General features: G+C 37.0%; 1 long non-coding RNA gene across 2 annotated transcripts in view; it reads left to right on the top strand.

The window, feature by feature from the left end:
* The window catches only part of LOC125938699 (uncharacterized), a 123,083-nt gene that overhangs the window by 63,012 nt on the left and 46,537 nt on the right, over nucleotides 1-13,534 (top strand). The window lies entirely within an intron of this gene.

Here is a 13,534-nt window from a genome sequence, read left to right as displayed (position 1 = left end):
TCTGCTCTGTAAAAGACAATGTTGGGGCACCTGGGTGGCTTAGTTCGTTAAGTGTCTGGCTCTTGATTTTGGCTCAGGTCATGATCTCATGGTTTGTGAAATCAAGCCCTGAGTCTGGCTCTGTGCTGACAGCGTAGAGCCTGCTTGGGATTCTCTCTGCCCCTCCCCTCCTCATATGAGTGCACGTGCACTCTTTGTCTCTCTCAAAATAAATAAACTTAAAAAAAAAAAAAAACCACGATGTCAACAGAATAAGTCAGAGACTGGAAAAAATATATTTGTTAAAAAGATAGTTACCAAAAATATACAAAGAACTCTTAAACTCAACAACAAGGGAACAAACAACCCTATTAAAAGCCAGGCCAAAGACTTTGATAGACACCTCGCCAAAGAAGGCATACAGCAAATATGCATATGGAAAGGTGCTCCATACAATTTGTGGGAAATGCAAATTAAAACAACAAAATGGCACTACATACCTATTAGAATGGCCAAAATCTGGAACACTGGCAACACCAAATGTTGGTGAGGATGTGAGGCAGCAGGAACTCTCATTCATAGCTGGTGAAAAATGCAAAATAGTACAGCCAGTTTGGGAGACAGTTTGTCAGATTTTACAAAACTAAACATACTCCTACCATAAATTCCCACAATTGCACTCCTTGGTGTTTACCTAAAGGAGCTGAAAACTTATATCCACACAAATACCTGCACGTGGATGTTTATAGCAGCTTTAATTCATAATTGCCAATACTTGGAAGCAACCAAGATGTCCTTTATTTAGTAAACGAATAAATACATAATCTCTGGCACATTCAGACAATGGATATCATTCAGTGATAAAAAGAAATGAGCTATCAAGCCATGAAAACATTTGAAGGGAGCTTAAATGCATATTACCAAGTGAAAGAAGCCAATTTGAAAGACCACATAGTGGAGGTGCCTGGGTGCTCAGTCGGTTAAGCGTCCCACTCTTGGTTTTGGCTCAGGTCATGATCTCACAGTTTCTTGAGTTCAAGCCCTGTGTTGGGCTCTGTGCTGACAGTGCAGAGCCTTCTTGGGATTCTCTCTCTTCCCCTCTCTCTCTGTCCCTCCGCTGCTTACTTGCTCTCTCTCTCTCTCTGTCTCTCAAAATAAACAAACTTAAAAAAATTTTTGAAAGACCGCATATTGTACGATTCCAAATACATAGAATTTTGGAGAAGGCAAAACTGTGGTACAGTAAAAAGATTGCTAGGGGTTGGTGGGTAGGGGTGGATAAATAGGTAGAGCACAGAGTATTTTTCGGGCAGTGAAAATATCTTATATGATATCATAATGATGAATACATGTCATACATTTCACTATACCTATTCAAAGTAAGAAATCCAGAGTGAAACTGTAAACTGTGGTCTTTGGGTCATTATGATGTGTCAGTGTAAGTTCATCAATTGTTAGCAAATGCACCGCTGTGGTGAGAGATGTTGATAATGGGAGAACTGAGTATCTGTGGGGATAAGGAATATATGGGAAATCTCTGTGCCCTCCCCTCAATTTTTCTTTGAACTTCAAGCTGCCCTAAAAAAAATAAGTCTTAAGAGAAAGTAGATACTGTATTTTGACACAAAGCCCATTATTTTTCCCTTCTGAGGTTGTGAATAAGAGTTCAAAGAACTGTATATTCAGGAATTAAATACAGCCATAATTGCCTCTGGCAGGGGTGTGAAAAGAATCATACTGTTTCTTGTGTAGGAGAAATCAACCTCCTGACTTAAGATTGAGCTTCCAGCTTTGTGTAAGAAATTGGTGAGAAAAACATTTATGGCGTCCTCCACAAGGTTTAGGTTAAGTTGAATACTTAATAACCCAGATATAAATGTTACATAGCCTATGAGGGAAGTTGCAAGCAAACGTTCAGATGAATTCTATTTCTAGTGTCTTTTGATTAACATTTACCACAAACTGATTGTATTTGATTTGCCACAAAGTGGGAGATACTAAGGTATTAAAGAAACAAATTAGCCGTCTCATTATGGAGATTGTTTTGACGAGTTTTTGTTTTTGTTTTGCTTATTTGTTTTTGTTTTTGGTAAATTGGGTTGCATTTGCTGGCCAGGAAATAAATTATTCATCTAACTCAATATGTCCTTACATATATAGGACAGCTAAATATTTTGCAAAATGAATATCTAGAGATGAGCAAGTTCATTTCCAAATCACTCCCAAGTTAATGTGCAAGATATTTAAGAGCAGAACTGAACTTCAAATGATTATTTTAGGAATTGAAAGATAATATAGACTGATGAAATCTTTTCTAACATGGAGCTTTTTCAACTATAAATTATTAAAATACAGATATATTAGTTATTAACCTCAGTGTTAATGTATGGCTACATTTGCATACATATATTTATATAAGAAAATATTGCAGTGTTACTAGTAACTTTAAAAGGAAAAATGAAAACAAGCTATATTTCTTTCTCTACCCCTGCCCCTATGTTTGGTTTATTGTCACTGAAGCATTGTTAAATAATAATAGTAAACTGTTAAAGGGGATTTCCTAAATTAAGGCCGTCATATTTTGGCTACCGTAACTTTATTTTAAACCACAGAAGAGAATCATTTAACAAAAAACTCCCCTAGAATGTTATTAATCGTAAGATCCTTGTTATATAAAAAGTGCTAGATGGGGTGAATACAACTTTATGGCATAAGTGAGTGCAACATCTGGATAAGAGCATCAATTCACCTTGAAGTTGGAGGGACAGAGGCTTGAATTTGGGCTCTGCAATTTACTAGCTTTGCAACACTGGGTTATGTGTTGATAGTCTGTGGCTCTTCTTTTGTCCTCCATAAAATTCTAACAAAATACGTTCTCTTTAAGGCTATCAGGAGGTTTTTAATTACATAATGTCTATTAAATGCTAATTCTTGTATCTTACACCTAGTAAGTGCTCAAAAAATGATACTCCTATCCTTAGAGGCAGAAGCATCTGTTGTCCAAGTGTGAAAGTGTAGTTGCTGAAAACTTTTTTAAAAATTAAAGGAGGATATGATCTTTTTACTGTCTTAAATTGTGGAAGTCCCTATACCTGCAGACAGTGACAGATTTCCTATTTCAGAATTCTGTTTTCACTACAGGTTAGTGCTGGAACACTGATATTTTAAATTAGATTTCTTTTATTTAATCTTTTCGTCAGCAGCAGCAAAATATACTTGAATTTCCCTGTTGAGAATAATGTACACTTGCTCTGCCATTTACTTGCCTAGAGAAGACATTAAAGTACTTTTGCTTCGCAAATGTTATATTGTTGGATTGATGCAACCCTACAGATACACTATAAAGTATAATTTAATATCTGAATGCAATCACACCTACTCCAGCTCCTCACCATGTGGCTGTTTCTACACAAAGCCTCTTAACATGCTTTGCAAATCAGCAGACATTACTAATGATCATAAACAACACACTAGGCATTTGTGACAACTGACTTCTGCCTACTTTCCATAAAGTTGCCTTCATTTTAGAACTTCTCCAAATAGAAGCTTGTGTAGAAAGCCCCTATGGATGGCTCTTTGAATTCGAGGATAATACTGATAATCTGTAATATCCGGGTCAATAAATTCTGGTAATAAGTGTCCATATGATAACTCCCAACTCAAAAGAGAAGATACGTGTCTTTTAAAATTTTTCTCATTTCAGTGTTCTTCATGTATTTATAAAGTAAAAGTAGGCATTTTCATGTAAGGGCATGGCCTCTGCTCTACAAGTTCCTAATGCTTTGTTATTACGGTTAATTTCCATAGAAAATCTGGTAGCAAAATGCTTGACTTAAACATATTTTAAAGGAATGTGTATAAACTTCCAAGGACTTTAAAAGTTTGGAGGAGAATTTTAAAAATGAAATTTCTAAATATGTTCTAGTGGAAAATCTTTGGGCCCCTAAATGACAACAATCTGAGGACAGACCAAAATCTTTATATAATGTTTAAATCTCTGTGTTCCTGTCACTCTCAGAGAAAAGATTTTCTTTGGTCACAGCAGACCTGCCATCTTAAAGAAGAAAAAAGAAATGGCATCAGAAAAAGTTAGAAATTGTATGTTTAGTAATATTTTCATTTCTTTAGTTTCAAGTTTGTTGTTAAAGAAATCCAGCTGTTCTTTGTGTCCTTTCTTTCTAAGGATTCATTTACAATAGAATACAATGATTTTCTCCATTAATCTCCTTTCATTAGCTATGTAAGTAATTACCTGCATGGATCTATCAGTCAGAACCTATGTCTTTTTCCTAGCCTATAATCTAGTTAACAGAGGATCTCTCAAACACCTATCACTGGGGGAAGATCAATCCAGCCACAAAAAAGGTAGTCACACATCCAAATGGGTGGAATTGTTCCTCTCAGAAAAAGATGCTTATTCTAACCGAACTGCCCTAGAAACTTGCTGGTTCAGAATTGGGTGTGTGTTCCTTCCTCCTTGGAAGATACCCAAAGAAACTTAGGTATAAAAAATACCAGAAAGCCTTAAAAATTAATAATGCTTTATCTATATCATTGTGCTCTGTTAGGACACTTTGTAGACTATTTTATTCAGTCATCGGGGAGGGTGGGGGCCTAGTATGTTTATTACCAAACAGTAATTGCTACATTGGACATCCGTCTCTAAAACCTATTCCAAGAATCTTCCATGCTAGTTATCGCAAAATCACGGTCAGGAGTCATGCATAGGATGGACATACACAAGGGTATGGTTTGCTTTTATCTCCTGTTGACCCAAAATGGGTTTGAATCAATTTTACATGGGATAAAAGCCATTTCCTTCAAAGATTTTAACTTTCCCCCACAGATTTAAGAATTATATAGATAACTTTATATAAACCTTTTCCTTTGTAGGAAATGAGAAGGGTGAGGAGGGAGGGTGGAGTAGGGGAGAAAGAAAGGCAAAGTATGGCCCAGTGTTACAGTTTAAAATGGAGGAAACAGACATTCTGAAAAAGAAGGCATGGATATTCTATTCCCTGGCATTTTATTTCCAGCAATTTCCACTAGCCAATTTAATTTTACAGCTCTAGGATGAGGCCAGCCAAGTAGGGACTGGTTTTCTAAAATCCCTGACCTTAGAGAAAAGCTCTGTTGCATTTTTTCACCCTACTCTCTGGTTCCAGAATGAGGCAGCTTCCAGATATAATTATTCAAAGCACATGCCTTCTTTGGGGTCTAGTGCTACAAGCTATAACTGGGGTCTTACCAGTTATCGCCACACCCTCTAAGATTCCTGGAAAAATGTTCCCACAATTCTCTCTCGATTAAAGTAGCCCAGAACTTTAATAAGCTACATGACTTGTCATTTATATTCTGTACCAGTGAATTGAATCCCTACTAAAACATACTCTCCTTAACATCTGAAACGATAGTATTGATTCAAGCACACACAATTCTGAAAGAACACAAATGTGTTATAATAGTAATTAGACTTTACCTATCATTTTGAATCACATATTTAAATGCTTTCATTAAACCTTTTCTCTCAGGTTTTTATAACTAGGCCAATGCTCACATTGAATAATAAATCTAGCTCTTTATAATCATTCTTATTAGCAATTTGCTAACCTACCATTTTATCTTTGTTTCTGATGGATATATAATATAAAATTATATATTATATATTATATATTATATATTATATATTATAATTATAATTATTATTATTTGTTTTGCAAATTCTCCAGCAACCTGCCTCAGAACTTTCCCTGCATGGATCTTCTTAACCTTATACAAACTGATTTCGCTTCAAATTTGTTTTCCCATGAGTCATCCAGTTTCAGAATCAAGAAATCTCAGGAATAGAAAGTTTAGTGGTCACCTAGTTCAATCAACTACTTTTGGGAGAAGAGGGATAGAAGGGACAGTTTAAATCCTAACTAAATGACAAGATGTACCCACCTATTGGGATTTAACCCCTACATGAAAGCCAAAAATAATTAATCTACTTGACAACCTATACTTAACAACTAGTCAAGTGAGTTGGCCCTAGACTCAATGGAAATCAGTATGTAAGCTGATAAATAATAGTACTTGATATATAGTCATCACTGGCTATGTGTTTTAAGTTATACAAAAATAATATGGACATCACCCTTGTCCTCAAGGGAGATGAAGGGAAACTTTGGCACTTGAACCTGTTGGATGGAGTTAACTTTCCACGTGTAAGCATTGACAACAAATGGGACAGGACTTCAAAGGGAAAATCTTAGTTGTATAGACTATCATGGGAGAAAGAAGCCATAACCTGGATCTTTAAGGATTGGAAAAACGTGATAGATAAATGGGTGACAAGATGCAATTTTTATAGCCAAATGAATGGAATAGGTTTTAGATATGTAATGTGAAGAAATTGCATTCATAGTGCATTATACAAAACCCACTATTAAGGGTGTCATCTGTATATTAGGGAATAATGAAAAATAATATGTATAAACATACACACTGACACCATCACACATTCTTGCATAGGGATTTGGCCCAATAAAAAGAATGTTTTGAGAAAGTTTGCCTAAGTGAGAAGTTTAAAGACATGTGACTTCAGGATACTGAAGATAAGAAGAGCAAGTAGGAGACCATCAACTGATTTGGACATGTGATAACAAAGAACAGGATAACATGATGGACATGAGTGTAGAGAAGAAGAATGGAATATAAAATTTCAGATAAAGAAATGTAAGACCTTGTAAGAATACATATGAGACAATAAATTGTATGAATTCTTTTTTTTAAACTTTATTTATTTAAGTAATCTCTACACCCAATGTGGGGCTTGAACTCAGGACCCCAGGATCAATATTTGCATGCTCTTCCAACTGAGCCAGACAGGTGTCCCTAAATTGTATGAATTCTGAGTTGAAATGAGAGGGTGGATGTTTTTCTCTTGGGATCGAGGTGGTCTTCCAAGAGCTGAAAAAATATTGTACAATCATTGCATAAAATATTGTACCTCCACTGAGGTGGAGACGATGGTAGATATATACCCAGTGGAGCTAGTATACAGGTAAGAGATAATGAGTGATACCTAACTTTGGGAGTGACCCAAAGAGGTGATAGTTAATAGTCGAGTAAGTAGTTGAAGTAGATACATTTTTATGTGCCTATTTGTCTTTGGATTTTGGTGCCCGTCTTCCTTTCTGTTTCTCTGATGTTATTTTACACGGAGCTCCATTTTGACATTCTCCAGCCTTCACATCAGGCCCGTGAGAAATAGATCACAGCAGAGTTAAAGAGAGTCCAAGGCGCTCCTGGCTTCATGTTGAATCCACCACCGCCCCCTTCAACTATAGAAACTGATCTTGGGGGGGAAAAACCAAGAGCCATCGTGTGTGTGCCTTATTACAAATCTTATCTAATACATTCCCCTCAATCATGAATATTTACGCTTTAAGCCTTATCTCTATTAGTGCATTTAAAGATTTTTGTCCTCTGGTCAAATCATTTCAAACATTTTTGAACAGCGAAGTTTAGCCTGGGAGGTACACCTCTGAAATCGCACTGGTAGACAGCCTATGTTTAACTCTGGGCCCATGATAAATGACTCCTACAGAGCTAACTGTGAGGGAGCAAGGCAATGACTATCTTCTGAATTATTGAATATTTAATAAACTCTGCTTAATGCATTTTAAGTATGTGGCTATGTATTCTGAATCTTTGAAAATGCTATCTTAAAAAATTAAGAATCAAGTAATTGACCAGAAAAAAAAAAAAAAAAAAACCTTACTCTTTTTATGACATAATATTTGCTATGATCCTTTCAAAGGTTTGGTAACTGTAAAGACTCAGGGACAAAGAAACCCACATCTCCAAATTTTAATCCACAGGGCTGTTTATTTTTGTCATTGATGTGTCAACCCTCAATTCCATTTGTTTAAATTGTGTTTAGGGCTCCTGGGTGGCTCAGTTGGTTGAGCGTCTGACTTCGGCCCAGGTCATGATCACATGGTGGTTTAAGCCCTGCATCGGGTTCGCTGCTGTCAGTGCAGAACCCGCTTTGGATCCCCTGTCCTCTTCTCTCTGCCCCTCCCCTGCTCACACTTTCTCTCTTTCAAAAATAAATAAACATTAAAAAAATAAATTGTATTTCAGTCTTCACAACCAATCTTGATCTGACACTCTTCCCCATGAAGCCTGTTGTCATAAAGTAAAAAATAAAAATAAAAATAAAACACTCTACTGATATTTTGAATTGGTAGACTTTCAAAGTTGATTTTGATTATCATAGAAATGGTCACTATTGAAAAATATATTTTGTTTTGGTTAATTCTGTTAGATTCAGCGCTAAGGGTTTTCTGTTTGGCTATTCATAATGTCATTGTAAAAACTTAAGAAACCGTTTTTCCTGATCATTAGCTGTGGGAATAAACATAGATGCTATATATTTTTTAATTAAGCAATTATTTTTCTTTAATTTTTTCACTGAACATCATTCCAATTGATGCATGTAGAAGTTTCTCTAAATAAATTGAGATGACTCTAAAGGATGCCTGAGGCATGTGTAATCTGCAAACAAACCAACAGTTATATTGTAATGCAAGCATATGGTAGCTATATTCCTTCTAAAATTATGATGTAATTTCATTACTTTCACACCAATTATCCTGGCACTAACCGAGCTCAGTGTAAAATGGCTATCAAAGACTCTAACCAATTTACTGACAGGCTGTGCCTAGAGAAGTACAAAACAATATTGAATACTAGTTTTATTTGCTACTGATATTTATTTATAGAAAGTGGCAGCTATAATTAATGTAGTCAGAGTTCATAACATGTAAATAGGCTGCTAGAACACAGTGAAACTAGATATATTTTAAAAATTGCAGCCAACTTGCCTCATAGAGGCAGAGTTGTATTGTGCATTCAACTCTAAAATGGCACCCCATGGAGGTTTCAGAATTCGTTTTGAATTACCATTGGTTCTTTGCACTGTCAGGATTGGCCAGCTGGAATCCAGAGGCAGTGGCATTACTTGCTCTGCCAATGGATTCAGCCATAGTTTAATGACAAGTGAAGTCTAACAAGATTTCTTCAATAAATATAGATCCAGCCTTCCTACAGGTTTTTTTTTTCCCTATGTAAGTGAACCAAACTATTTAAAGGACTGTTACCACTCCCTACAGGAGAAGCAGAAGACTATGGAGTCATGGAAGAACGCACTAACAATACTAAATAATTCGCCAATTATTTACTGAGAGCTCCTTATGTAGAAAGACTATGAAAATGGCTGTGAACTTAGAGAACTCCGAATAGGTTCTATTATGCAAGGTAAAGATTGTGGAATGTTGTGCAACCAGCAGTCTCTGTAGCCAGAAGACAAGGATTCAAATCTTGAGTTGTCCATTTTTCAGGTGTATGAATAAAGCCAGACGCTTTATCCTCCACCATCTCAAGCTTGTTTCTCTGCCAAAAGGAATATACCTAATAGGTCGTAAGGCTTTTTTTTTTAATGTTAATTTATTTTTGATAAATTTTATCAAAAATATCAAATTATTTTTGATAACACAGCGAGTGGGGGAGGGGCAGAGAGAGAGGGAGACGGAATCTGAAGCAGGCTCTGCATGGTCAGCGCAGAGCCCCAGGTGGAGCTCCAACTCACACACGGTGAGATCACTACCAGAGCTGAAATCAAGAGTCGGTCGCTTAACGGATTGAGTCACCCAGGCGGCCCAGGTCATAAGGTTTTTGTCTGGATTGAATATGATATTTATAAAGTACCACACAAGGCTTGGCACATAGTGCTCAAAAAGTAATGCTTCCGGTGCTGTTACTATTGTCACTGCTGTTACTATAATGAGATAAATGCTCATGAAGCACGTTAACACGATGCCAGTGGGAATACAAAGGGGCTCAATCACGAAGAATGGAAAGGATATTGTCATATACAAAAGGGTAATATTTGGGCAGGAAAAGAAGAGGAGTTAGAATAAGCAGAATCATGAAGACATGTGACTTTGTTTATACCCTGGCTTCCCTCCCTAGGTGTGATCATACGAGATCATACGACTTGCTTTTCCAGTAGAGTGGAAGCATAACATATGTATCACTTCTAAATGAAAGTGTACAAGAGCCCGTCCCACATGTTCCATGTTTCCTCCGCCCAGCCCTTTTCTGAAGGGGCCATCAGTGAGGAGGACGTGTGGCAGAGTTCTCAGTCAACTTGTAATAAATACGAATAATGAATGAATGAATATGTAATGAATATGAAATAAACCTTTGTTGTTTTAAGTCAGTGATAATGTTGTTTCAAGTCAGTAGTACGGCCTATGTCCATTCCTGGCACATTTGGGGAGTTTAAGTGTGGTTAGAATATAAAGTAAAGAGATTGGAAAAAACCTGGGAATGAAACTGTCAACGACCATAAAGCACCTAGAATGTTATGATGAAGAGTATAGACTTTGTTCTTATAAGCCACATAAAAACATCAGATTTACTCTATGCATGTTTAATACAGATAGTTGACATAGCAGATTTATAAAATATGGCATGTGGCAAGTAAAAACTGGAGTTTTTACTGTGCTCTCACAGTAGACAGTAACAAAAGAAATGGGAATGTGAAGGGAAACAGGAGGGGGAAAATTAGAAAGACTTCAAACTATTGGTGGAATATTTTAGTTAAATTTATAGGATACAGGAGAGCTGAGATATGGCCTCTTACTCTGTTGACTGGGTAGGTGTTAAATGAAGCCAGCTGTATTAGCTAACACAAGGACAATTATTGAATGTATGTGATTTTAAAATGGCTGAACTTTTGGGGTGCCTGGGTGGCTCAGCCGGTTGAGCATCTGACTCTTGATTTGGACTCAGGTCATGATCTTGTGGTTTGTGAGATAGAGCCCTGTGTCAGGCTCTGTGCTGACAGAGTGGAGCCTGCTTGGGATTCTTTCTCTCCCTCTCTGCCCCTCCCCTGCTTGTGCTCTCTCTCTCTCTCTTAAAATAAATAAACTTAAAAAAAAAAGCCTAACCTTTAGAAATTTAGGGACACTTAAATAATCTTGTATGTAGACAGTAGGACACATTTAGGGAAGTTATTAAACCTACCTTAAGACGTGTATAAACTTCATAAATAAATATAATAGTCACTCAAAAAGTTTGAGTTGTTGGGATGCCTGGGTGGCTCAGTCAGTTAAGTGTCCAGCTTTGGCTTAGGTCATGATCTAATGAGTGTGAGCCCCACATTAGGCTCTCTGCTGTCAGCACAGAACCCCCTTCTGATCCTCTGTCCCCTCTTGCTGCCCCTCCCCCCACTCCCTCTGTCTCTCTTTCTCAAAAACAAACATTAAAAATTTTTGAGTTGTTTTCATTTATGAACTGTTTGTTGTGAAATAAACAGAAAAACTAGACCAACTAGAAATGAGAGTAAATAATTAGGGAGATCTCCATCATGGGTTCTGTGGCTAATGATTCCTGTAATTTCATTTAAAAACTATTTGCAGTGAGATATTAAATCAAAATTTGTTATATGTGTGCAAAGTATTAGTTTTCTAAGATAACCAATTAACAAATATAATTTCTTTTCTGGAATATATTTGCATGCTTGCATAAACAATTTAAATAACAATCCATTCCTTTCTATAATACTATTTGGATGGTAACAAAACATATTTAACTGGAAAAATATATATATTATATATTATAAATCCTTAATTGTTAAAATCTATTGGTCTCTCCTACTAGACCTTGAGCTTCTGGATGTCAGGGGTAATACAATTTTCCTTCTTTGAAATTTTAGCGCATAGTAAGTACTCAATTAATTCTTGTTGGTTACAGGAACTGAGTCGGTGGTACTTTTTTATGCAAAACATTCAAAGATGTTTTCATTTGTCTAGTAGAAATCTCCTGAGAAACAATTTTATGGTAATTCAGAGCACTACACATAAAAAGAATGACAAACAATGAATGTTCCGAAAAATACCCATGGTTTCAGAATGTAATTATGTTCGAAAACACTGATATAAAAGCTTTAGAAAAGAGCTTCAAATTGTTGGGCTACTAATACGGAGTAATTTTATTTTTCCCGATAATTGCCACCAACTGCTTGTGGTTACTCCCTCTCTCTCTGGGTCGCAGACTTCATTGGTAGGAAATATAGCAGTCTGACTCCCGAACTTTTCATTCATTTTTTGTTTGTTTACTAGAACAATTTAATTGTATTTTTAAACACTCCTGTTGCTTTGAGATCATGACTCTAACAATTGAATTATATCAGATTGTGACTTCAATACCTTGAGCCTCAGGTAGGGCTTCTGTTCTGAGACATAACTCTTTCCCTGTGTTAGCATCATCTGGAATCATTGTCTGTTTGATCTTTTTTTTTTTACACTCCAATATACCTGATGACAAGGGGCTCTCTCCACCACTGGTGGTTCTGACTGAAACTCACTTGGGAGCATCACACCTGGCGGCCTCATAGGACTGTAGCCTCCACTCTTACCCACCTTCCATAATCCCCAAATTCATGTACAGTGGGTTCCATAGCACTTGAAAACTGAAAAAACCATTGAGGTGGTAGCATTGGACTTCTTTTTGTTCTTACATCTCAGCATCTGTTCATTCGCAAGGCTCCTTTGCTCTTTGTGTTAGTCTGTATTGGGCTGCCCGACCACTAGCATAGACTGAGTGACTTAAACAATAGACATGTATTATGTTACAGTTCCGGAGGCTGGATGTCTGAGATCTAGGTCTAACCTGGTTAGGTTCTGGTGAGAGCTTTCATCCTGGCTTGCAGATGGCCACCTTCCCTCTGTGTCCTCAGATGGAGAGAGAGAGACAGAGAGACAGAGGTAGAGGGAGAGCACTCTTTTGTGTCTCTTCTTATAAGGGCACTAATTCCATCAGGAGAAGCCCACCCTCGTGACCTCATCTAAATTCAATTAACTCTGCAAAGGACCCATCCCAAATCTGATTACATTGGAGGTTTACAGCTCCAACATAAGTATTTTGGGGGAAACAATTTAGTTCATAGCATCCTGTCAGCAGCAAGTTGGGTACCTTGACAATATCCAATCAAGAAATCCAATCAAGAGTCAATAACTCTTGCTATATTACTTCCTAATTTTATGAGAAAGTCCTTTTCTTATGGGCTCTCTACCTGACTCTATTATGGGGAGGAGTATACACCACATTTTTCTGCTACAGCAGGGAGGTGAGGGGAGAGGATATTCTCCTTTTAAAAGTACTACATTTACTTAAAATGTGATTATGCTCTTTGGTCTCCTCCCCAGTCATCCTCCTGTGCTTCCCAGGGAGTATGATGAACTGGGGCAGTGCTAGTCCCTTGGCTGGACTGGACACTCAGCAAGCACTGGCTACCTGTAGAACTTGGACTGTGGTGTTTCTCGTGCTTCCTGTGTTCAGCTATGATCTCAATCAGTAGTGATTCTTAAAAAGAGGTTCCCATTTAGAATGTAACATGGTTTACCTTAAGCTTGAGCTACATGAAATTGCTAATATTTGACATAAAAATGTCAATGCCATACAGTATAACCCAGTCCATTGGTGTCTATCAAGATTTATA

Source organism: Panthera uncia (assembly GCF_023721935.1).
Source record: "Panthera uncia isolate 11264 chromosome B2 unlocalized genomic scaffold, Puncia_PCG_1.0 HiC_scaffold_24, whole genome shotgun sequence".
Taxonomy (NCBI): Eukaryota; Metazoa; Chordata; class Mammalia; order Carnivora; family Felidae; genus Panthera; species Panthera uncia.
The sequence above is the reverse complement of the archived record's forward strand: the minus strand, read 5'-3'. Positions and strand labels throughout refer to the sequence as shown.